Source organism: Aythya fuligula, chromosome 2, assembly GCF_009819795.1.
Source record: "Aythya fuligula isolate bAytFul2 chromosome 2, bAytFul2.pri, whole genome shotgun sequence".
Classification (NCBI taxonomy): Eukaryota; Metazoa; Chordata; class Aves; order Anseriformes; family Anatidae; genus Aythya; species Aythya fuligula.
This window is the reverse complement of record NC_045560.1, coordinates 124,928,784-124,954,313: the sequence shown is the minus strand read 5'-3', so window position 1 is coordinate 124,954,313 and position 25,530 is coordinate 124,928,784. Positions and strand designations below refer to the sequence as shown.

The 25,530-nt window shown below is 37.0% G+C and overlaps 1 protein-coding gene across 5 annotated transcripts in view; it reads right to left on the bottom strand.

Moving 5' to 3' along the window:
- SULF1 (sulfatase 1) overlaps positions 1-25,530 on the bottom strand; it is a 132,315-nt gene that overhangs the window by 87,565 nt on the left and 19,220 nt on the right. For 4 of the 5 annotated variants that reach the window (XM_032180841.1, XM_032180842.1, XM_032180835.1 and 1 more), the window contains 2 exons: positions 21,843-21,914; positions 19,146-19,244 (listed from right to left, as the gene is read on the bottom strand). The gene's annotated coding sequence lies outside the window, so the exon portion shown is untranslated. Of the gene's footprint in view, positions 1-4,968; positions 5,094-19,145; positions 19,245-21,842; positions 21,915-25,530 lie in introns of all 5 variants that reach the window. The other variant, XM_032180836.1, reaches the window with a different exon arrangement.

The following is a 25,530-nucleotide window of genomic DNA, read 5'->3' as shown; positions in this document are numbered from 1 at the left end:
TTCCATGCTAATCACAGAATAGTTTACTTGTTTGATCATTCCATTTCTTTGTGTTAGCCCTTTGATATTTAACCTCCCATTTCAGACAGCTTTACAAGGATGTTTTCCAAAGAAACAGTATGTCTCATGTGATGCTATATTAATCACTTGAAGAAAACATGTATGTTGCTAGGTTTGCAGTAAGTGTATGCATATGAAAGCAGGCCCAATCTCGGTCCACAGTGAGTTTCTTCTGTGATAGACCAAGAGCCCTTCATCTTTATTGACCTAGGCAGCAGGTCAGATATGATGGCTGCTATAACAAAGGCATTTCTTGAATACAGAAATGCCTTTGCAGTCACACCAGCTAATCAGTCTGAAAATCTCAATTTTATTTGACTTTAAAATGCTTCAAGATAACAGCAGAATAAGTCTGACATGCTAGAAGAAAGGCTAATACTTAATCTTTTCCAAGCCATGACAGACATGCAAATTAACATCTTGACTGGAGATGGCAAGCCTTTTGGAAAAGTCTGAGTATCTTTTGACTTGCTATCTAAAGCAACAACTAACTGCAGAAGGAAGTAACTTCACTACCAGGTAAATAAAGCACTTGTGTCTCTATTTAAAAACAATAATAAAAAAAAGTCATTTTGGTAAGCAATGGGCTGTGCTGTCCCTGTGTTGCATAGCATTGTACACTGCCCTGGACAGCTGTAGAAAGCTCTTTAAGCAGTTTTCCTTTCACCAGTTTGTGAGTGAGCAAGACAATTACATGTTAACTGTAGCATGTTTACCTTGATTTTCTATTAGTGAGCACACGGTGAACTATGTGCAAGAGAATCTTTGAAGTAATAATTTAGGATCCACTTGGATTCATGAAATGGTTAGAATTTTTCTTGTGCATCACAACATGGGAAGGATAATATTTTCATGTTTTTCTTATCCTGTGGTACCTTACCCAGTCTGACCTGAAGAATAAAACTTCTATGGCCACCATATTGCAAAATTTATACTCTTTCACATATGTATGTGTTACATGGGGGGTAAATACTTAATAATATTTAAAATAGCATTTAAAATGAATTTTTATGACATTTTCAAAAGAAGAAAAAAAAAACTAACAAAATGAATACTCCTTTTAATGACAGAATAAGCTCTTTTACCCACAGGTATACACAGCACTCTGTAAAACTGCTCAGAGATTAAGGTATATGTGGCGAAAATTATAGGGATTTTAGTTACTATCCTGCTTCGTGGGATGAAAAGGAATGTTTAACTGCTTGGCTCCTGCTGTTCTTGAATAAAAATCCAATGCTTCATTAATATTTATCCTTTTTTCTTCTAACCGTACTATACATAGTCTCTTTCAGAGTTTCAGGAAAAACAGCAATTATCACATCAAAGGTCATCAGTTCACCAAGGGAAACTTCAATCTTTAGCTGGTGGAGAATTGCTGCAGTTTTTGCAAATATCTCAGATCAGGCAAGCAAGTGTTTACCCTCCTCCATTCCCTCCTGTGACTCTTGTTGGTTTTATTTAATCAGCTTAGAAGACCTCCTTAGTTTTCGTGTGATGCCATATGCTATCCTATACAACAAAAAGATTTTTATACTGCTGTTACATTCATACACAGGGAATAAAAGAATAACAATGATTTAACCATGTTGCACACTAGTCCCAGTCTGAAAAAGTCTGAAGGATTAAATCTTTGCTTCATTTTCCCAAAAGCTCCATTCTGAAATCATTGGCAAAACTCTTACTTCAACAGTAGGGGAAGCATTAAAGAAAGAAAGTGACCAGTGCTGATGAAAATGACGAAGATGCTAAAGTTAGCAGACATCAGAAATCAAAAGAACCACTGAAAAATGAAGAACTCAATATAAAATTGCTCAATAGCAATTTTAAATAAAAAAGGTATGAGTCAAGCCCCCAAGATAAATGAATAAAGTGTTTTCAAAATAATGACATTCTAAAAAAATAATAAATGCTGTGTTCATGTTACTTATCTTTTGGCTTCACAGTCTTGTACATCTTGAAAGTTTTTTTGGCAATCATAAGTCCTAAAAAACATTTATTTTTCTTCCAAATAAGAGATAAGTTTTCCTTGAATCATATGATGCCAAAAATGAGATGTCTGATAAAGCAGAGAGAGCTGGCAATGCTAAAAATGTGTTTTCTTCAGGGCTGAAGAAGAAAGAGTTCTGATGACATAAAATAGGAAAGGTACCATGTTCATCTGTGTTTCCAAGCTCACTGGAGAATAGATGACCAAACATCATTAATTCTGAGTACTACTTTTTTTTTTTTTTTTTTTTTGATATGGTGCCTTTGCACAATGAATTGATTTAGATATGTAGGAATCTTGATGCTAATCAAAACATGGATTCAGTGTCATGTAGCCTGCTAGTATGTGCAGGCTACGTCCACTAAAACAAAGTATCATTCAGTGCTTAAAAAAATAATTAAAATAAATTAACAAATTTGGCAGAACTGTCAGGGAATACTGCTCCACTTTGTCTGAAGTATCATTTCTTCCTGACTGCTATTTCTGGCTCTGATCTTTTGCAAAACTCTTGTGGCCAAGTCCCATTAAATAATAGTCTTTCCTACTTTATGTCTGAAGCTGTGTAGGGAATTTGCCTTCACGATATTGTAAAACAAAACCCAGTAATTTTATCCAATTTACTGTGTTAATGTAATTAGTTAGTTGATTTGATTTAATCATTTAATACATGTTCCCTGGTGCCTCTTTTAAAGCTAGAGAGCAGGAGTAGGGAACAAACCTATGTACAGAGCCAAGCCAGCTATACGTTTCCAAAGGATGGTTTTCATTTTTCATTACAGGTTTCTAATTCTGTGTTTCTCTTCTTTACAGTAAACTAATCTCATGCCTGTCAGGTTTGGGTCCCATTTGGGAAACCACAGAACCATACACAGGTGAAATTATAGCCCTTCTCCCCAGCTCCCCAGTCCTCCTTACTAAGAGGTGAGCTGATAGGTTTCCTATAGTCTCTCCTGCATGAGAGACTGCTCCCACCATGGACAGCATTGGGTAACAATTTTGGTGAAAATCCTGTTCTTGTGCTTGTTTTGGTAGGACAGAAGGGGAGAAGACGGAGACAGGCAGAAGACTTGCTTCTTCTCCCAGGCAACACAAAGACCTGATGTTCTTCTACTGTGTGTAAACAAGATTGGGAATGTTGGTATCACTGCTACAGCTTACCATCACTGAATGGCCTTAGGCTCTTTGGACAACCTGATAATATGCAGGGCCTCTTATGCAGTTAAATTTCTATACATAAATTTAGTAACATTTTTTTATTGTACTTTCATTTTACTGCACCCATTCCTTGGTTGTTCAAGGTCCAGTCTGGTTGGCTTAGCAAAGTAAACTCAAGAACTAACTTGGAATATTTCTGGTTAGAAGTGGACTTTGTTAAAAAGTGACTCAAAATTTTACTCAATTGGTTTGTTCATATAGCTAATGTGTGTGAACATTTGAACCTGACTTCAGAACGTGAATATTCCCAGAACAAAATACAGTGCACTGAGAAATTTTGCCTAAGGCTACAGTATGAATGAACTGAATCCTGATCTGAAAAATAGACATTTCATCAATTTTGGACTAAGCATTATGAACAAATACAGGAACCAGTATAGCATAGAAAACAAGCGGCCATTTGAACTATGAAATTGTATTATTTTGTTTAATGGTAAGTACGTTCAGCAATGCTGATACTATTAGCTGATTAATTCCAAGTTACTGCTCCAGTTTTAGCCCTGTTGATTTTGGTACAATTCAGTTAGATTTGACTAGCACAGCAGAAACCAGCCACAGAAGTAGCTGGAGTTTCAGACAGGTCCATTGAAAGTCTGCTCAGGTAAGTTCATAGGAGCTTCTTGGGTAGGAAAGCTTTGGAGGCAGACAATGGACACCATGTCACAGGTCTGCCACATGAAACCCAAGTACACTGAAAGTACGCTGAACTGCCCTAAAGTTTGGTCTTTAAAGGTGAAAATAACAGCAAAGACCACAAAGGCATTTTTTTAAGCTCTCTGTTATACATTCAGTGACACAATCTTCTTGGGTAAAAACCCTCTACCAGTATCAAAACCTTTGTCCTGTCAACACTCAGATACAGCAATATAACATGCATGTTTATGAGTTGTTAGAAACACACTAAGGCTCTCCAAACTGCTACAGAACACTACACTATAAGAAAGTTAAAGGACAGAAGAAATGCTCAAACAAAAAATGCTCTGGTTAGTTGTATTTGGATGAAGTCATAAGCAATGATTTTCATCTACAGAGAAATGGTTCTGATCATCCTGCCCAACAGACCATTTATTCTCCTGAATTATAATTCTGCAGTGGGGATGCCTTGAAGCCTGGCTCATTACTTTGAAACTGAATGTTAGCTGGAAACAATAGATTAGTTTACCTGCTAGACACACATGATGTCTCTGAAGCTTTTGGGGAAGATGCAGGCTTATTAAAGAGACAATAAGGCAGTGTGTTTATGGCATAGTTATTTCTGCAGACAGTTTTTTTTTTTTTTTTCCCCCAAATTCTGAAGAAATTAATTTAAAGAATGCAGTATATAAAAAGCTGCAGGAAGGGCAGAGGTTGTAAATAATTTCAACGTTTTTTGAATTTTAATCAACTTATAGTATGCCTATAGGCTAGTGCAATTGTAAGTAAGATAAAAAAGAAATACTTCCAAAACTTCACGTGAGATACAGTATTCTTACTTATTGCCTTCAGGCACTGCATATTGCAAGACTGCTTCTTGTCTAGATACAAGATCATGATTAACTGATGATTAATTAGGTTAACTTAGACTTTCATCAAATTCACTACTCTTATAAGTAATTTCTTAAATTACTTAGATCATGTAGACAAACAGGCGATTATCGACATAGTTCAAATAATTCAACACTTCTAGCAGGAAGGCTCAAAGAAACACAAGCAAATTGAAGTCTTACCAAATGTCCCAATTTTGTCTGGGGTCAAAGGCAACAGATTTTTTGTGTCCACAGAACTTTCAGAATCTGTTCCACATGGCATGCCTTTGGTCCTTGTTATTATGAGAAAAGATTAAGGGACTTGCCTAGGCAAATAGAGAGACATGGTTGGTACTACTCCTATTTATGGGAGTTCCCAGTGCATTCGTTAGACAATACCAATAGTAGTTTCCTTCTCAGTTTTGGCAGTGTCTTAAAATTGTCACTGTTGATGTTAAATGTTTGGTCAGAACCTTGTCTAATGTTACAATTTAGAAATACTTTCTATATGAGATTGTTACCGTCCAGGTCAACAGGACTATATACTGTCAAACATCAATCACAAATGGATCAGACTGTATTCCAGTGATAAACAGAACTGAATCTAATCTAAGTCTTATCCAGCTTTCAAATTGTGAAGTTTAATTGATGTATATGCTTAGAGGCTGCTTGGTGATAAATTGCTATAGAAATTCAAAATATTTGTAGCCCATAGAGACCTTTGCTTCAGCATAAATTAGATGTTTTTCTTGTCACTTATTTTCTCTAACTATGTTTCAGACTTGTCCATTGACCTTAGTTTTCCATTGTCTGACAGCACTTTTGAGGTTTCTGGATTTCATTTATACATAAACTAATATCACAGTCTTGGAACATTCATGCCTTAAAATAGGAATTTTGAAAAGAAAATTAAAGAAGTGGATATACTTTATAAAGAAGCTGGGGAAATATCCCAAAAATTTGTTGTCTGGAATTGTCTACCTTTTGTGAAGGCAAAATCCAGGGCAGCTAAAAACAACTTCATTTGAAAATGACTCTATCAGGTATGGAAACAACATGCAGCAATTTTCACAGCCATCATAAACCACTAACATTTTAATAAATCTGAGGCTAAACTTTCATGATTAGCCTCGATCTTAGGTGTCACTAGGTGTCACACTGCTATATGAAGTACACATGTATTACTATTAAGAGTTTAGAGAAAATGAAAGAAATAGTGCTGGAAGACTATTTCATGCTGCAGGCTTACAAGAGCTGCTCACATCATAGGGACAGTGTCAGTCTAGTATCAGTGTATTGGAGACTCTTGATGTGAAGTATGGTGTAGAGATGGATACACATCCTTAGAATCAATTTTGTTCTGAGATCTTTATATATATATATATATATATATATATATATATCCTGCTCAACCTAAGTAAGCATTAAAAAACTCCTCAATCTATCCATATCCGGAGTGGGGTTTGGAACACGTGGACTGCTCTGATGGAACACAAGCCCCTCCCACTCCTCCAAACACTTCAGAAAGACTCATCAGTCAAAACAAAGCAAAACAAAAACAACAACAAAAAAACCTGAGCAAGCTATCTGAAAAATTGTGGCACTGTGCCTCCGCTAACAAGCCACAAACTCCTCTTTCAGAAAAAACAACCACAGTGCAGAAGCAGCAGCTTCATTCCCCCCTGCCTTTGTCACCTGCCAGCCATAGGGTTGTCACCAATGCCAGCTCCACTTTGGGCTTGGCACAGCCAGCACTGAGACCAAATTAATAAAGCCCAGCTGGATGCAGGTTAATGCCACTGAAAACCTCTTTGTTTCCCAGGATACTGGCTTACCATATAAGATTCACATGGGCTTATTAACTCCAGATCTGCATAATGCAAAAGCAGCTGTACTGTTTATAGAGTTGAGATGCTCCTGGAAGCAGTATAGCCACATTCATGTGGCTCTGAGCTTCAGCTAATATCTGTGGCATGAATGATCTGCAACACATGGATAATCAAGTGCTGACTCTGTCTTGCTTCTGTATGGGTGCACAACCAACATATCTGGTGAGGCAGTGCTGAGACAGACAATTTTAAGAGCTCTAAATCTAAAAGGATTTCAAACTCTTCTTTATTTCTAGGCTGTCAGCAACTGGTTTTGCACAGAAAAACAAGACTGAATCTTATTATGTAAAAGAAGGAATTTTATTACCTAGAGTCAGATTCACCTTCACACACAGCATCATGCTCAGAAATCTATGAATCACCTCAGGTCTATTTTGATGATTTATCAGTGCTTCTTAGCCTGAGCCTCTCTAAATGCATGAATGTGTCCTAGAGGACTCCACTCTGTTTAATGCTAAACAACTTCTGAAGGTGATGAATACTCCTACTTTATGGTATTAATTATTTGGAATTGTTTGCTCTCTACAGGACTAGCTCTCTAACTTCTGTTTAATACTTTTATTGGAAATGAGTAAGTGTAATTGACTGACATAATGGTTAACGGAAGTTAGCATTACCAGATGATTACTGAGCACCCTGAATAACCTAATCAGAAGAAAGATACTCCAGAATTACTTGGCTTACAACTACAGGCATCTACATCCCTTTTGAGAGAGGTAAATGCATATACAAGTTAGTCATGTGCTGGATTTCAGTTACACCTGAGGATCACATAGCAGGATAGATTGGACTTTATTCATGTTAAAATCACAGCAGTTCTAATCCAATCACAGTCTGTACTGACTGGAGCTGATTCAGTTCCACACCATAGACACCTAGATTTAACTCTCAAAATGTCAGTGTCACTACATGAGGTTGGTTTCTAAGCCTGTGTCTGTCCAGCCACAGTCAGAGGGGAAGCTAGTTTGTATGTTCAGTGAAACATGGGAAGCTATTTGGCAGTCCAAGTGCAGGTCTCCAAGGTCCACTGGCAGTACCATCTTGAATACTATTGCCTGTAATGGCAGACCAGATATTCACATACTGACACCTGAATAGAATCGTAGAATTATCTAGGTTGGAAAAAACCATCAAGATCCTCAAGTCAAATCATCAATCTGACCTACCGAGTTCCATCAGTAAACCGTGCCCCTTACTGCCACATCCACACGTCTCTTAAATTCCTCCTCCAGAATGGGGAGGAATGATGGAGTCCCCTCACAATTTGAGACTGTGTCTTTCTGTCCTATCACTTGTCACCTGAGAAAAGAGACCAACATCCTCCTTGCTGATCAGGTAATTGGTGTTCTTTCTCCTCTATTTTCTAGCACTTTTTACTGAAAATATTTTGAACACCCCCAGATTGGAAGTGTTTCAGTAAGTAATCAAATTTACTGTACATACATGGACTAAAACCTCCCTGGAAGTTCTCCTTTAAGTTGTACTTGGAGGATAACTATTGTACAACTACAAAAGGTACAAAGGAAAAGGTTGAAAGAGCCATATTGGGGAGGGCTTCTTAAGTTTTCATGATTGTGGCTGGGGACTCAACAATCATCACAACAAAACAACACTAGAGATTATATCAGTATCTTCATCTATATTTATCTACAGACACATATATACCTGAATCATTTTCCATTCTTATACATTTATTTAAACCTCAGTGTACTTAATTCCTTAAAAAGGTACAGAAAACATATGAATGTCCTATAATATACAGTTAGAAGGAAAAAAATAAATTTGTGTTCTGAAGCATCAATTGCAATCGTGAATTTTAACAATATAAACCAATATAATACTGCTGCCTTTGGAAGAGTGACATTGAATTAAGACATCACTTGCAATGCTAAAAATATTTGCTTACTGCTTTTCCTTATGCTTTATGAAAACTGTGCCTGAGTACATAGTGCTATTTTGAGGGAAAACTGGCACAATTTTGGCTTGTAATGCCTTTTTGTTTTGTTTTGTTTTGTTTTGTTTTTTCTTTCTCCTTCTCCTGAAGCTTAATATACCAACATACTCAATAGTGCCCTGTTTCCCTTCCTCTGCTCAGCTGCGCTAAGCAAGATAGGGAAGCTGTCCAGATCCCAGACTTTGCTGTGAAGAACCTGGAGGCAATCTGTACTGCATTTTCAGATAATATGTAGCCTCATTCCCCATCTGCCTTTTTTACATCTTCCCCAGCTTTCTATGAAGATGAAAAGGCAACTGGAAAGAGAAATAAAAGGGAAAAAATGTTTGGGAAAGTGCTTAAAGTTAGGGAAAATTTGATAAGGAAAATATACTGAAAGGAAAGGGACAAGTGAGGCAGTAAAACATAGATGTGAGAAAAACTTTTCTGTACACAATACATGTACTGTGCTGATTAAGTTAATCAGGGCCAGTTAAAGCTTTGCATGGACACTTCTGGAAACTGTGACACATATATGTGAGCAAATGAACAAACTCTAACAATATTCGGGTCATTTATAGCAAGAACCAATGTGCTTTTCAGCAAGCATGCAACCAATCACATCAGCGCCCTTTCAGAGAAACTTAGGAGCTTAACTTCAGAAGAGCAATTAAAATAATCCATATCTATCATGCTTCACAGCTTAAGATACCTAAAGTTCCTTGGAGACCTAATGTTAGGCTTCTGGGTCAGCTCAGTTGTCATCCTGTCTTTGTTGCACTAATTGCCTAAGATCCTGCCTTTTAGCTAAAGCTGTTTGGGAGATGCAAAACAGGCATGTCTTCAGAGGAACACAGTTTGTGAGGCACACCTTGGCTATGGAAAATTCACAGGATGTTGGGAATCCACCAGGAAACTGGAGACCTGAAATTCAGGCCCTTCTCATCCTGATGATATTTGGAACTCCAGGAGTTGGTGAGAATTCAGGACAGGTGAGAACTCACCTGTCACCAGGCAACGGTGACAAAAGGTTCAGTCTCCCTCTCTTGAGCTACCCTGGGTAAGATCCATATGCTGGGGAGGAGGAGGAGAATAGCAGATCACCTGAAGGGGGTATAGAGTGCTAGCATTCTTGAGACCTTTCAATTATCAATTGCCTTGAGTCCTTTCATTGTCAAATGACAATTTGAGGATAAATATATAAACAGTCTGGGAGAAAGCAATGAGACTGAGCACATGACTTTTGTCTCAAAGTATCTGCTTTCCAGAGAAGACTGATTTTAACAGTAGCCCTGACCAAGGTTTCTATATTTGTGTGAGACACACCTAGGGTATCCATTCCCTTGTCACCCACTATAAGCTGTTTCCATTTTCTATTTCCCAGATCCCAGTCCAGGAGAAAAAAATCTCCTGTACAGATTGTAGCTGTCTGATAAAACCTATGAAATTCTATTCCCACAGCATCATAACATTAACTCCCTTTGCTGGTTTTTGCTTTAGAGAAGAAATTCCCCCCCCCCCTTCTCCCCCCCCAGCATTCCTCACCACTAAAATGTACAGGAGAAGCCATGTTTAGTCTGTGACTCTTTAGGAAATATCAAGCTCCCATCTGGGCTGCATAATGCATTTTCTGATTACCTGTTAAAGATGTCTTACGACATTGTGTAAATCTTGGTATTGTTACATGACTTGCTAATGTCACTTAACAACCTGTAAGGGAGGCAAGAAAATGGCACTTCAGCTCTGCTCTGAGTTTCATCTATTTGATCAGGTTTCCTTTCTGAGGACCCATGCTTGCAAAGTTTCACAGAGGTATGTTTCTTTATAACTGCAGTTGTAAGGCTAATTGACTTAATATACATAAATATATTCAAACAAAAAATGTACTTAAAATGATGCTTTCAATTTCTTTTTATGACCAAAAAGAGATCTGCTAGCTAGGTAAAGTCAGCTTCAAAATTGTTTGCTATTTAGCTAAAGGCATAAAAATTCCTTTGGGAGGCCTGAACTAAATGAAGCTATAGATTTCAGAGCTGGAGGTTTAATAATTCCCTCTGGTGTATGCTCAAAGGCACAGAGCCCTCTTGGGCAGAGGCTACAGTTTGCCAAATTCATTGGATGAATGCTAAAAAGACCCTGATCCACTCAAACACAGAAACAACTTGTCATTACTTGCACTGTCAATACCTGAAAACATGTGACCTTTGCTGCTGGCAAAGTAACATCTTACAGCCCAAAGGTACATTAAGTGAGCTTAACGTAGAATCAGTTTGACACTAACATTAATCTAGGGCATGTGGACTTAGGAGAATCACAAATCTTCCATTATGGCTTGAAGCAGGTCAAACATCTCCCTTTATAGAAACAGCATTTGAGTTCATGCAGCTTAAGAATATACACATTACTTAAAATAAACATCTCTAAGACATATAAAAGATATTTTAATTAAGTAGCTGCATTCTATCCTGTGTACTTTTTCTCTGGAGTTTTAACAGCACATTATTCCACTTCTCACTAAACTCTTGTTTAGTTTGCCAGTATGAATAAAATTCTACATCCCAGAAATGGCTGCATTTCAATTACGGGTAAAATAATCACTATCATCTTTTTCATATAGTGAAGATATACTCACTATATGAAGACATATCTTATATTGTTATTTAGATAGAAGCCATACACTTTTCAAGCTTGTATTTTAAAACGCTGGTCTATGGAAACATTTTGTTGCTATTCAATACAGACATCAAGAATGCACATAAAAATTTGTTCTACACTGAAAAGCCAGCTTGAAAATGTACACCTTCTCATTCAGCAAATCTTTGCTTAGTGAATAATAAACTTAAAAATTACTCCAATGGCAAAGAAAGGAAGGAAGGAGGGAAGGAGGGAAGGAGGGAAGGAGGGAAGGAAGGAAGGAAGGAAGGAAGGAAGGAAGGAAGGAAGGAAGGAAGGAAGGAAGGAAGGAAGGAAGGAAGGAAGGAAGGAAGGAGGGAAGGAAGGAAGGAAGGAAGGAAGGAAGGAAGGAAGGAAGGAAGGAAGGAAGGAAGGAAGGAAGGAAGGAAGGAAGGGAGGGAGGGAGGGAGGGAGGGAGGGAGGGAGGAAGGAAGGAAGGAAGGGAGGGAGGGAGGGAGGGAGGGAGGGAGGGAGGAAGAAAGGAAGTGTAGTCCCAAGTATTTTTCTTTTTTCCCCATTATGTCTTTCTGGCCAATAATATTAAGAAAGTAAACAGGATTTTATGTCACCTTGTGTATTAAGTCACTTGTTAATTGCATTCCTGTCAGATACACCAGAGCAAGTCCTCCAGAGGTAAATGGCTAGTTCAGATGTTGTAACAATGGTAATCTAAAAGAAAATGTCTAATGCAGCCTTTAATACCAGTGATTTTATAAGATGGAAGCTATGTTTGTAAAATTGCTTGCCAGATAGCATGAGCTACATACTTTATTACATTCACTGTAACAGTCATGAATCACAGAAGATACAGGAACTTTTTGATATTGGTCTCATGTTAGAACTACTCATTAAATAAAAACACCAGAAATCTTTCAAGAGTCTGAAACCCCCATGAGAACAACCTTGTCTTTGAAATGCTCCTGGGCGGCCTGATCTGGGTGTCCCTGCTTGAGCAGGTAGGGCAGATTGAATGGCCTCTAGAGGTCCATTCCAGCCTCAACCATTTTGTGATTCTGTTCCTGCAGTGGAACAGATCCACTAGGGTCTCTGTAATCACCTTTTCTTCCAACACCCAACAATCACCCCTCTGCTGTTTATTCCAGTTAATATTCTTTGAGTTAATAGTTAGATCTTAGTTGCTGTTGTATTTCAGCACTATGCTTCACCTTCAGTTCTGTATTACCTCCCTTTATTTTTTCCCAGTTTGTGCTGGGAGTGAGATAAAATATTCAGACAGGGAGAAGAGTATCTTAGCAGAGACCCAGCAGCAAATTTCAGTGCAGCTTTGATCCATTAAACATACATGTATTCCAAAGCTGGTACAACAGCACATGGTAGTGACTAGAAAGGAAACCACAGGAAAAAAAAAAAAAAAAATATATATATATATATATATATAAATACTTCTCTTCTTTCATAAGGTTAAAATTCATCAAGATACAGCTGAATATCTTGAGGTGTAAAGGCCATCCGCTATGCTTGTTCTGAGCACCACAAAAGAGTATAGTCTTTCTAGAATATTGAGTATAACCTTAGCATGCAGCTCTGCAAATACTAAAATACTATTTTCCACCTCTGTGACATCATGGCCACTAATTGGTGTATTAATAAATTTCTCTAAATCACAACCTAAATTCAAAGTCCATGTTTACATAGAAAAAATATATTCCCATGTTATCTTCTGGTATTCTGGATAATATCAATAGTTTTGCATAGTTTTAGATATTCAGGAACACACGTTGTACACGATTTTCTTCACTTGGTCCTATTTAGACTTTGAAAAGTTGCAGGGAAGGAAAGAAAAAGTTAATGTGTGCAAGAATCTGAAAATGCTGGTGAAGAATGTTTTTGTTTCAGTTACAATTACAGTGTCATCATATCTTTATTTGCTTTTAATTAGTTGCATGGTTGAACACCGTTACTCAGTCATGTCTCTGGCTATTTATAAATTATAGAATTAATGGCTATAAAGACTTGCTTTGTTAATCAGTGGTCATATTTTATTGCCTTAGGCATCTTAATTTACATCTCACAGGATTTCAGTATCCCATAGAAGCTCTGGACCTAATTGTCTAAGGGTCTGAAAACACCTTCAGTGGGAACCAGCATGGCCTGTAGCTTCCAGGATCAGTTCCTACAGATAAACATGCACACTGTTTGACAGACAGCTTCTGAGGTGTGAAGCCTGGGATTTCTGCATTTATGAGCACCTCATCTCTGCATTATCAAAGTGTTCCATAATCTTAAATGTATGCATTTCCATAGCTCCCCTAGAAGAGAGCAATGGAGATAGCAGAGCAATCTTTTCTCTGTGGCACTGACTTCGACACTGTCATACAGAAGTCCTGACTGGGGCAGGGAGTTGGGACTAAATTCCTCCAAATGCTAGGTTTATAAACTAACTAGTGCACATACTTTCTCATGGCCGTGCAATGCCAAAGAGAGTGGGGTGATGACTTTCTTAAAGAATCTCTCATGTATATTTCATCTCTCATCTGTACACACTCCAATGTATGAAGAGCTGCAAAACTGGCTGGAAACCCATCAGTTTTTCTTCCCCTTGAGGAATAAAGTGTAAAACATGGTTGATTTTTCCCCAGAAGTAATATTGCTCTTACTTCCAACATTTCTTTTAGGTGAGGGATTGCACTTCATTAGTACATAATCTGAACACTTGTCAAGACCAAAACCTACCAGACCTTCATATGACACAGAAAATAGGCCATTTTTTTTTTTCTTCCATCTGGGAACAGAGGAGAAGGTAGTAATGATTCAACTTAAAGCAACAATGAGCAAAGAAATGTTGTCTTAGATCTGTAAATCTGCAGGGGAACAACAAATGCTGGAAAGTTTTCCTGTTAGTGTTTCTTGGCCCTCATTCAGTAAGCTACTTCATTGCTATGTCAATAGCACATATACATATATAAACACATGTCCAAGTGCTTTTCTCACTGCAAGTAGATTTAAGCTGTTGCAGATATGTCATTTTTTCTAGATGACCAAAAAAGTTCTCTGTGAAGAAATGTTAATCTTAGCTGTATACTTAACTCAGAAAACATCTGCAGTTTTAATATTACTGTATCTCACCACTGATGTCACATTAGGCAGTTCTGTTTGTTTGCATGGTTTTGGTTTAGCTGTTTTTCTTTTGTCTTTCTGGTCTTAATACATAAAGCCAGGAAAGAGTTTTCCTTGTAGTATTCTATTTTTCCATTCTCTGACTATATCATTACAATCTTAATGATGCCTCCGTAGATGAAGGTCTACTTCCTAATAAAGACATTTTGCATTTTTGCAAGAAAAACAGTAAGATACTTTTGGATCAAGTTACTGGCAGTAGAAATGTGTGGCTGAAAAAAATTTGCAGTCTTCTTAAACATCCATCTGAATGGAAATATTTGGAAGAGGTGGAGGAAATAATGTCACATATGATTATTTAATAAACTCCACTTTAAAAACATTCCTTATGTGTAATACTCAAAGTATTTTTATCAAACTACAAGTGTTGTATTTTGATGCCCTTGAATAGCACCAGTTCTCCACTGAGGCATAGTACAACTGATATTGGTTGGAAGGAAGTGACTTAGCTCTTACAGGAAAAAAAATAACCTAAATGTGGGAAAAGGTTTATAAATACTTCCAGAGATTGGCATTTTGAAAGCTTGACCTTAAAATCTTAAGAGTACACTTACACAAAGGTTGCTGCCTTCAGTTTGTCACAGACTAGGAGATAAATTTTTAGGATATATTTTTCTCTTGCCCATCTCTCTTATACAGAGTATACTCAGCATAGCAACCTGCTAGTCAGCAAACTGCTGACTGCCTATTCCTCATTAAGGCATGCAGTGCAGAGAAACATGCAGGTAAGAAAAGCGATGAAGCAATGTAATCAGCAGCTGAGAATCTCTTCCACTTAGTAGCAGGAGGAAATGAAGGAGAAAAACTTCATGCTTCCTCTTTGGAGCTCTACTGGTGTGGACTAATTTAATAGGGATGAGCAGCCACAGGGGCAAACAAGTACCTGTTACTTCATACAAGTGACATGTGGTAGTCTATGGATATACTACAAGTGAATCCCAGGATCTTCAACCTCACATGTTCTAAAGCAAAAAATCCAAGTTCATGACTTTCTACAGTTTTCTACAGTATTGATATTTTATCAATATATATATTGATATTAATATACTGTAGAAAACTCCCTCTGGATCTTAATCAATGATATATATAGAAAAAATAGAAATGGTTCATCTGTGAGAAGGAATGGAAAACAAAATGAAAATGACACTCATTTACAAGTCCAGTTCAGAAGTGTGCTGTGGGCAAGAAAGACGCAAAATAAATGAAGGAAATGAGGAAACGAAGGGGCAATGTTGCATCTATCTCATTTTATCTATTGTATCTATTGAGTTAAAAGAAATTTATCCTAATGCATTTAGGGGGAAAGCACCTTATCTTTCAGCTAATAATCCCCTTCTGCATAATCCTCTTTTCCAAACAGAAACTAGACAGCATGAGAGGAAAATGGAGAATGAATAAATTTTGTTTCCAAAAGTGGAATATACTAATGAGCTAGATCACTGATGGCAGAATTCACTTGGGAAATGCAAAAAAAAAATAATTTAGTACATGCTCCTTAGCATAAAAACTTTGTGTGGGCACATATCTGAATGTGGACATTTATGAACAGGGATGTATAACACACAGACGTACAATGCAGAGAGGTACTCCTGTGTTAGAGGACTTTTTCCCATAGGACTTGCCTATTATGGTAGGTAGTTCCTCGTGGCCTTTTAGGGGCAGAGAAAGAAAGAAAGAAAGAAAGAAAAGGAGATGAAAAAGCTTGACAAGATCCCAGCTAGAGAAAGGCTGCCTGAATACAGATTCAGAATGATGTGGCTGTATCCTGTATAGACAAATGAATATCCTGTATAATATCCCGTACAGACAATGTAGTTTCAGAGCACAGAAGAAGGAACCCTACAAAAAAAGATTACAATTCTGCTGTAAGTTTTCAAGAAGGATGCTCAGCAATGCCTTCTGTTAACAGATCATTAACTGTGGCCTCAGTATACAGGCAGTAAAATGAAGGATGATGTACTGAACTCTCAAAAAACTGTTATTTGCACTTGCTGTACAGCTATGTTCTCCAGCTTCTTGGTCTCTCCTAACAAGCAATCCTCCACAGTAGCCTATGGGGATTTTCTGAGTTATTCTGCAAGGCTCATCTGACTGTCTAGTGAGCAATTGCAAGATTTTTTGCTTGGAGACACCACTGGTCAGTGCAGGACTCTTGGCCCACAGATCATCGATTCCCTCTCCTAAGCCCTGTAACTTGTAACGAAATGCTGTAACACAAGCTTCTTAGGTTCTTCTTTCAAGATCAAGTTCATTTCAGATTAAGTGAAATCATATTTTCAAGCACTTACACTTCCCCAGAATAAACTGGGATCTAAAAGTCTGTTTGGAGCTGGGGCTGGAATATATGTATGTGCACTAATGACACTAAATTTCCCAAAAAAAACCTAACCCCAAAGGTTAAGTTCTCTTCAACTTAATTAGCTGAAGTTGGCTTTTGGAATGTCAGTGGATAATGTGCCAGGAATGTCTTTGCGCTGAGAGTGTCATTAATAGATTATATACATAAGAGACATGATTTTTAAGCTTCAGGTCAAAAAGCCACCTTTTAATTTTTCTTGGAACTTTCCAACCATTTTATCCATGGTGGAAATGATAACACTTTATTTCATAATAAATATTCTGAAGACACTCCTAATGCAGAAAAATATGAATTACATTTATGCAGACTTCACAGTTATAGTTTCATTGTGTGAGACAATGTGACCCTACATCTGTAGAGAAAAAGTATGTTTATAATATTTTCTTGAGAAACCTCTCTACAACAGCACATGGTGTAGCCAATGAAGAGTGAACGTCTAAAGTTTCAGGTTAAATAAACAGTGTCTAGGCTTCTTCTAAAAAATATTAACTATTTGATCTGCAAAATATTGCTTGGAAATCTTCCAATATAAAGTCTTTCATAAGATTATTTCTGATTCTTGTGTTTGGTAGACTGGAAACATCACCAAAATGATCACTCTTCATTTCATTGAATAGAACTAGAAGGCACTGCAAACAAGAATCCAATTCATTTTCTCCAACAAAAGCAAGATCATTCATCTAAATCATGTTATTTCATAACTTCCACTTCTGTAGATATCTAAAGCATGCATTTTCTTGGCCCTAGTCTAGTTAACCTCCTTAAAAGCAACCTAGGAAAAAAATATTTTTAGATAAAGTTGACAGATAACATTGAGCTAGAGAAAATGACTAGCTCAATGGCACAGCACAGCCATGATATCCTGATAAACTGTGTACAAGCAAACAATATATGCATTATATGGGACCTATATGCAGTTATACATCTGGAGAGAAAAAAAAAGCAGGTAGATCATGCCCCAGGAATATGCCTTTATTCTGGAAGCTATGGCTCTGAGAAGGACTTGACAAATACTTCATTGAAAATATTAAAAATAAAATTATTTTTGATAGAAAGATATTTCCTAGTTCAAACAGAGGACTTCTTCAGTATACATTACACAAGAAAGCTAACTGGATGACTAAATAAATTCTTCCGGCTATATAAAAGACTACTATTTAAACATGTAAAATACAAATTAAAACCACAACTCTGGAAGTGGAAGAAGTTTTGGAATATTATTTAGATAGATATAGCTTTTTAAAAAAGAATGATCAGATTAGTAAGTAATCTAAATGATTGAACAATCTTATATTCACCCCAATTGTTACAAAAAGTTATCTAAAGATCTGGTAATAAAAATATTTTGTAATTAAAATACACTGTGAGCTAACATGTCAAACAGTAACTGGTTGCAAACAAAAATTCCATAGAGTCTCATACGTGAAATAAACTTGATGTATACCATCTGTCTTTCATTACTAGTAATGTCTTAATTTTAAATCCAAATTTACCTCTGCCACATATATACCTGCTATAAAATTGTATACATTTGCAAATTATTTAAACACAAATATTATATGAAAATGAGGGGACAAAATAATACAGACAAGGGAAAAAATAATTTTGGAGCACTTTAATCTTCCTGCTCTGTGCTGTGGTATATGGCTTTATATTTTTATTTGTTGAGATGTATGATTTCATATTCTTAACCTAGTGCTATAATCTCCACATCACAAAGCCACCACAGAACTTGCTGTGACTGCCCAATTCCACGTAAAAGTCAGCCAGGTCTTGTGCAGATCTTCAAGTCCACAAGGCTAGTGCAGATCTTTTGGGATTGCTTTGGCAAAGTCACGTAAGACATCTTGCATAGTGTTTTTCTTTACCATGACCAGCTGAACACAGTGAGATTAGCTTTGAGTTTTCATAATCATCAGGTTCACATAAACAAGGAAAATTCCAAACCATTACTTTGTGCTTAATGTATATCTTTCCATGCATGAAAAGTGTGCTTTTATCTTGATATAACTCAAGCCTATCGAATATTCTTTTTCATATGTTCAAGAAAGGCATACATATATATATATATATATATATTTTTTTTTTTTTTTCACAGCATATTATTCAAAAACTAGAAAATATGCAAGTCCTGGATGTCTTAAAAATAGAAAGTTAATAGTAGCAAACTTTGGACTGAGAAGCTATCTGTGTAATCATTTGCTAGCTCACTAAAATGTTAAGTGTCCTTGGGTTAGTCTTGAGTCTTTCAAGTTTGGCAGAATAGAACCTCCAGAAGGTTTACTACAGCTTAATTATTGACCTGACATAATACTTAGGCTATGTAGCACATGCTGATGGCTTGTTTGGTTTAATTAATTACTGAGTAAGCATTTCATTTTTGTACCTTGGAAGATTTTCTGCAGTTAATATGCCTTAGTTAATTTTCGTAGCATTGGACAGAAGTCTGTAATGTCTTGCTCAGTGAATTTATTGTAGGTGAAACCTGCAAAAAAGGGAAAACATATTAATAGTTATGGCTACTAGGAATCACACATCTTCGTTGTAACACAAGCTCTGTTCATACTGGATTTAGAATTTGTTTGCAAAACTAAACTCATCTATTCCTATTTGTTTTGTTGAATCACCCTGCAGAACCTAGTTTATCCATGTCTAATTACCTTGATTACAAGTCAGCAAGCTACCATGTTTAAAATAACTGAAACATTAAAGAGCATGCATTCATTTTTAAAAAGAACCTGACTTTGTGTTTTGTTTCTTATTAGATACCTATCAATATGTACCTGCTTTTTCAATGCCTTAATGTAGCTGAGAAAATTTATAGCAGATGTTTTACATGAGCAGGAAACAATAATCATATCCACTAACCACTGTAAAATACATGTATAGAAATGATAAGCTATATTTTATTTAGCTGTCAAAATAAAATGAATGTGCTTTCCCTGTAGAAATATTCTATCACTCTATCAAATTTAACAGAACGTTATCTCTTCAATTTAGATGTAGTCTTACTGTTAGGCTAAAAGAATGTTTACACTTCTAGCCTCAGATCCCAACGGATAGTTCAGATAGCTAGATGTTCGTCTCCACTAAGTACTGTAAATTGTCAGGATATTTTCTGAGAATATTTGTAATATCTTCATAGAATTTTCAGCTTTGGAGGTACTTGTCTTGGCTTTTTAATGTGGTTGTTCATTTATTTGTTCTTTTCTAAATTGAATTACTAATAAATTCACCTATAAAATAGCACAAACTTGTGAATTTTGTCTTTAGGCAACTGAGACATAACTACCCATACCTACTATGTTAAGTTCTTAATTCATCTTCTTCCTTTGACTAGAACCATATGGTTCATATCTATTTTTTCCTCATCTGACTTGAGCAGCTATGAAGATGTAGGATCTCATAGGTAACTTCACTCAGGAGAAAGCTTCAGTGATGGAAAAAGAGCTCTGTCTTGTTTATTTTCATGTATACAGGAAATATTTTGCTTGCCTGAGCTGTAGTTTCATATTTCCTTAAGCCTTGGCTAGTCAGAGACCTCTGAGCAGAGAGACAAGTCAACTTCCCTTCCCATCCTGGCATTCTCCTGGTGTGTCCCAGCATGCACCCTCCTGTGGTTGAGGTGAACCAGGTGAAGGACCAATTATTAAAGCTGTCAGCTAAAATTGTACCAGTGAAACTGCAAACAGGCTGGTTTTCAGTTCTGTCTTCTGACTCTCCTCACTGTCACACTGCTGCAGTGCTGTCACAAGAAAGGATCAAAACTGTGGCCACTACCCCAGTGGTTAGCATGTATGTTATGAAACCGTAGCCAAAGACAGGGGGCAATAAAACCACCAGACAATGTTTCTCTGCCTATGCCAACCTGTTGATTCAAAAGACCTCTCTATTCTTCAATGTTTCCTCTCTTGTGAAGTCTGCTTCTCTGTCAGTCAGTCTGTCTGCTTCCTTCGTCAGGACCTCCCTCCATCTGGCACAGCACCCTACTGGGAAGGGCCAGCCAAAGCCTGGTTGCCTAATGCTTATGTGCCCTTGAACAGCTCTGCATTTTGATGCTGGTTTTGGAACAAGCATGCTTTACTGTTTCATGCAGACAACTTATAATGGCAGTGGCAAGTAAGTCTATCTGTTTTTAGGATAATGAACACAGTTAGATTTTTCATTTGCAAACTTCTGAAAGGTCAAAACCAACCTTATTAGGAAAACTCTGTTGACTTGCACAGACACCAGCTCAGAGAACAATGAATACATATGGAGAACATTATTTTATGCACAGCTGGGTACCTGATAAAATTAAGGAAAAAAAAAAAAAAAAAAAAAAAAAAAAAAAGAGAAGAAAGAGAGACAGAGAGAGAGAAAGGGAGAGAAAGGGAGAGAAAGTGAGAGAAAGGGAGAGAAAGGAAGGAAGGAAGGAAGGAAGGAAGGAAGGAAGGAAGGAAGGAAGGAAGGAAGGAAGGAAGGAAGGAAGGAAGGAAGGAAGGAAGGAAGGAAGGAAGGAAGGAAGGGAGGGAGGGAGGGAGGGAGGGAGGGAAGGAAGGAATTCTAGGAATAAACAGGGCATATATAGTTTCCAGGGAACAAAGGGAGAGGGAGAGGGAGAGGGAGAGGGAGAGGGAGAGGGAGAGGGAGAGGGAGAGGGAGAGGGAGAGGGAGAGGGAGAGGGAGAGGGAGAGGGAGAGGGAGAGGGAGAGGGAGAGGGAGAGGGAGAGGGAGAGGGAGAGGGAGAGGGAGAGAAATCCTTCCTTCAATAAGCCCAAAATTGTGACAGAGTAAATTAAGGAACCTGAAATTCCTACATCCCTAATATGCTGCTACAAAATGAAAGGTAATTTTTGCTTCTCTAATGCAGAACAGGTCAGTACAGTGGCACATAGAGTACATGGCAGTGGACTTGTTATATCAGTGAGTCAGAAAGGATTATGAATTTTAAAACACCTTGTCTTTGAGGCAGCCAAGTCTATGAAGGTCTGGAGAAGTTTAAGTATAAAGCTACCAGTATCTGGGAACTTAACAAATTACCTCATAGTTATTATTATGCTATGAACAAGTACTTGCAATATTACAGTCCTCTAAATCTTACCTTTTTCTTATGCAAGAAAGATATGTTGTCATTGTTTTTCCATTCTTCTTCAGATTAGTCTTTTATTTTTTTCTGTAATAAATAATACAATAAAAGTTAAAACAAATTCTAAGCAATAAATAGGTTGCATTTATCTATACTTTATTTCTAGGAATATGTCCAGCACGATACGAAAGATATTGCACAGAGTATTGGATTTAGAGTTGTCCCATAAGCCTCACTGTGAACATTGCCTCTTATTTCAGCAGGGCGGGGTTGCAGCAAAGTACAACTCCAATGCAACTTTCTTCATTTGTCAACAATTCTTTTTCTCCTTTAACTTTTTTTTTTTTTTTTTTTTTTTTTTTTTTCAGGATGTTATACTGCTGGTGTGTAGTATCTACAGAGGGCAGTAGCTCTCTAAACCTTCTTGTGCAGGTGCAAAGCAGAAATCCAAGACTTACTTAAATTTCAGACAGCAAATTCAGTTAAGTCTGCTTCCTAATAAATCAAAAAGCAAACCAATGTACTGTTAGGTTTTCAAGTTAGTAGTAGCTGTGAAAAACAACAGGTCTTCTGGGATTTCACCTTGAAAATTTAAGCCCAGAACCTAGATTTAGCATTCTTAATGTACAACAAAAATATATAGGTATGAAATAACTGGAGACGTGAAAATAATTTTATTATTGTATCACCTAATATGGAGTTTTGGCTCTCTTTCTTTGAGAGATTGGTCTCTCCAGCTTTTAATAATGTACTTTCTGATTATCAGTTTCCAATTTTTTAGCAATGATGTAATAGCTAGGATAAGCTGACTGAAGGATTTCTTTGTGACTCTCACTAGCTACCATTGAACCTTTTTGCTCCCCATTACCATCACACATAGTTATGTGCAACTAGTGAACACTTGCCTTTCCCTGTGGTACTCTCCATTTGGGCATGCATATTGCATAGGCCAAGAAGAAAAGAATTAAAAAAGCACCCTCACAACCATATTCAACACAACTTATCTGACCCAATGGCCACATAAGCCCTCCTTTGACCATACATCATGGGAGCCAGCAATACTCTGAGAGCATTTTCAGTGCAATAACTTCTAGGTGACCAGTACTAGGGATGGGTGAGTGAAGGAGGCTCCTTCCCACAGGATTTGGTTGAGTGCACAGTAGTGTTACAGCATTTCCCACTACTGCCTCCCTCCCCCCCCGGCAAAATCACTGATATAATGAAAGGCCAAGAAGTCACAACTGACATATTTTTTCCTCTTAATGTATTAGCTAGACCAAATCTGAAGCATATGATGCAATGAAAGATTAGCCATCAGCCTTCAGAGGATCTGAAGAAGAGCTAAGTATGCAAACACTAGAAGATGATTAATGAAATTATTCTCTCATTTTTGAAATATAAATCAACTCTTATTATGCTTTGTGACAGCTACTTATTGTAGTTGGAGGGATGAGCTGTGATGCACTGACCATATTTTTAGCCTCAGTAATGTAACTGCAAATCCCACTAAAAGGGTGACTTTGTAAGTGCCAAAGGATAGATTTTGGCCCTTAACTTGCTATAAAATAGAGTATTTTTCCTATTATTGTTGTTGTTATGGGAAACAAATTGGGCAAAGAACTTTTGGAAGGAAAGTTTCTTGAAATGGCCAAGAATGTAACAGCAAAGAGTATAAAGAAAACAAGTTATCAAAATGAAAATAAACTAATGAAGAAAACAATGCTTAGAACAGCAAACTAAACAGAGGAAAGATGCTTTAAAAAATCCCTTTTCACAATCAGTAAGCTGACTGCATGTGTACAACAAAAGCTCTATTTTTTTCCCTGTTTAAAATACCTCCTTTCATCACAAAAGATCCATTATTTTTTTACTCATTGTTTCCTGCTCACCCCTGCACTTAAGATCCTAGTTTCATGTGATGGTAAAGCAAAATGAAGAATAACTTAGTAGCAACAACTGCAGTGAATCGTTGACTTTAGGAACCTCTTGATATATACATACAAAAGATATATAAAAATAATGGATGGTGAAGCAGAGTGACAATGAAATAAGTCATTGGACAATATACAGAAGAGTGAATCCAATAACACTGGAATCAACAGGAATCTTTCCATTTACTTTAGTGGGCATTGAATTAGGCCATTTCAGAGCATAAAAAAGACACATGGATAGCTACCATTGTCAAAGTTTCCAGATCTCTGTTTTCCACATTCATGAACATATGAAAATACAATACTTTCCAGTAGGTGCACAAAGGAGTTCATTATGACTTAACATCAGAGAGGATGTTATGCCATAATTTTATTCTACTGAAAACAGGTCCATTGTTTTCTTTAAATGCTGCTGTGTTTAAAAAAAATTGCAAGAGCATTTTCATTTTTAGTCTTTCTTTTAGTCTTCTTCAAGTTTCTGTGCACCGGTTATTATCTAGGCTTTGCATACAGCCTTTGCCAGGAACTTTCCACATCACATTTCCAATCTGTGGTACAGGTGAAGACTTAACAGCATCACTCAGTAAGAAAGGCTTACAGCATGCTGTAAAGCAAGACTATTATTTACAGTTCTTCCTTTAGACAAATACTGCTGGACTTTGTATCATTTGAGAATTTTGAAGGATGTAGTGTGACTATCAGAGAAATCCTTTCTATGTAACACTGATAAACAATAAAACATAGAATGGTTTACTATATGCAAAATTATTTCCATACATTGGACATATTTGTGATAAAGAGTTTTCCAAATAATTCCAGAAGTGGCTATATCTGACTGTTGAGTAACATGCCCTGGGGCTGCAATGATCTTATTTAAGCTCACAAAAGAATAACAGTCACAAAACCTCCAAGGATGACCCAAGGGACTGTGGGGAGTGTTGTTTGTGATTCACTGGAGAGGCAGAGTTCCATCCCTGAGTCACTCCTGAACTTACATACTCAGATTGATGTCTTTTACATACTCAGATTGAGGTCTTTTTGAAAAAATGAAAACACTAGACCAGTTCAGTCAGTTCATTACTTCCTCAGACAAATGCTATATAAAAAATGCCCTTATGCAGCAGCTTCCCATTTCACCTTGAAAGAGCTTTATTCCAGTGAAGAATGCAGTGATTTCTGTTTGTATAAAATGCTTTTGCATTTCTAGCATTTAAGTTACAAGTTACAAAAGTTACAAGTACAAGATGCTTATTTGTAATTTTAACTAACTGAAGACAGAATAACCAGGAAAAAATTTGGTGGTTGAATCTGCAAATGCCTATTAAGGGGTGAGAGAATAAAATTCTTGTTATCCAATACTTCCCCCCCCCCCCCCCCCCCACCTATATCATCTATAGGAATGATAGCAGAGCAGCAGAGCAGTCTGAGAAACCACAATTTATGTAATTGTTCATTCTCCTCTGGCCTTATAGTTCTCATTGCCTTCACTGGGCATTGTTTGATTATTCCAATTGAATTAATTACTAAAGAAAATGGAATGAAATGTTATGAATCTTAGAATCAGCAAAAAAGGTAACAGAATCTGCTTGAAATAGATTGAACCTGACAGGCACTTATTCTTCAAAACCAACTTTTATAAAAACTACTATAACTCCTCGGGATGTAGGATATTCTTGTTTCTGCTAATCAATTGTTGGAGAAGGAAAAAAATAATTTGTATTTTAAATTATGTGTATCTCAATTTAAGTACTTGGAAGACTCTGGCATGCCCA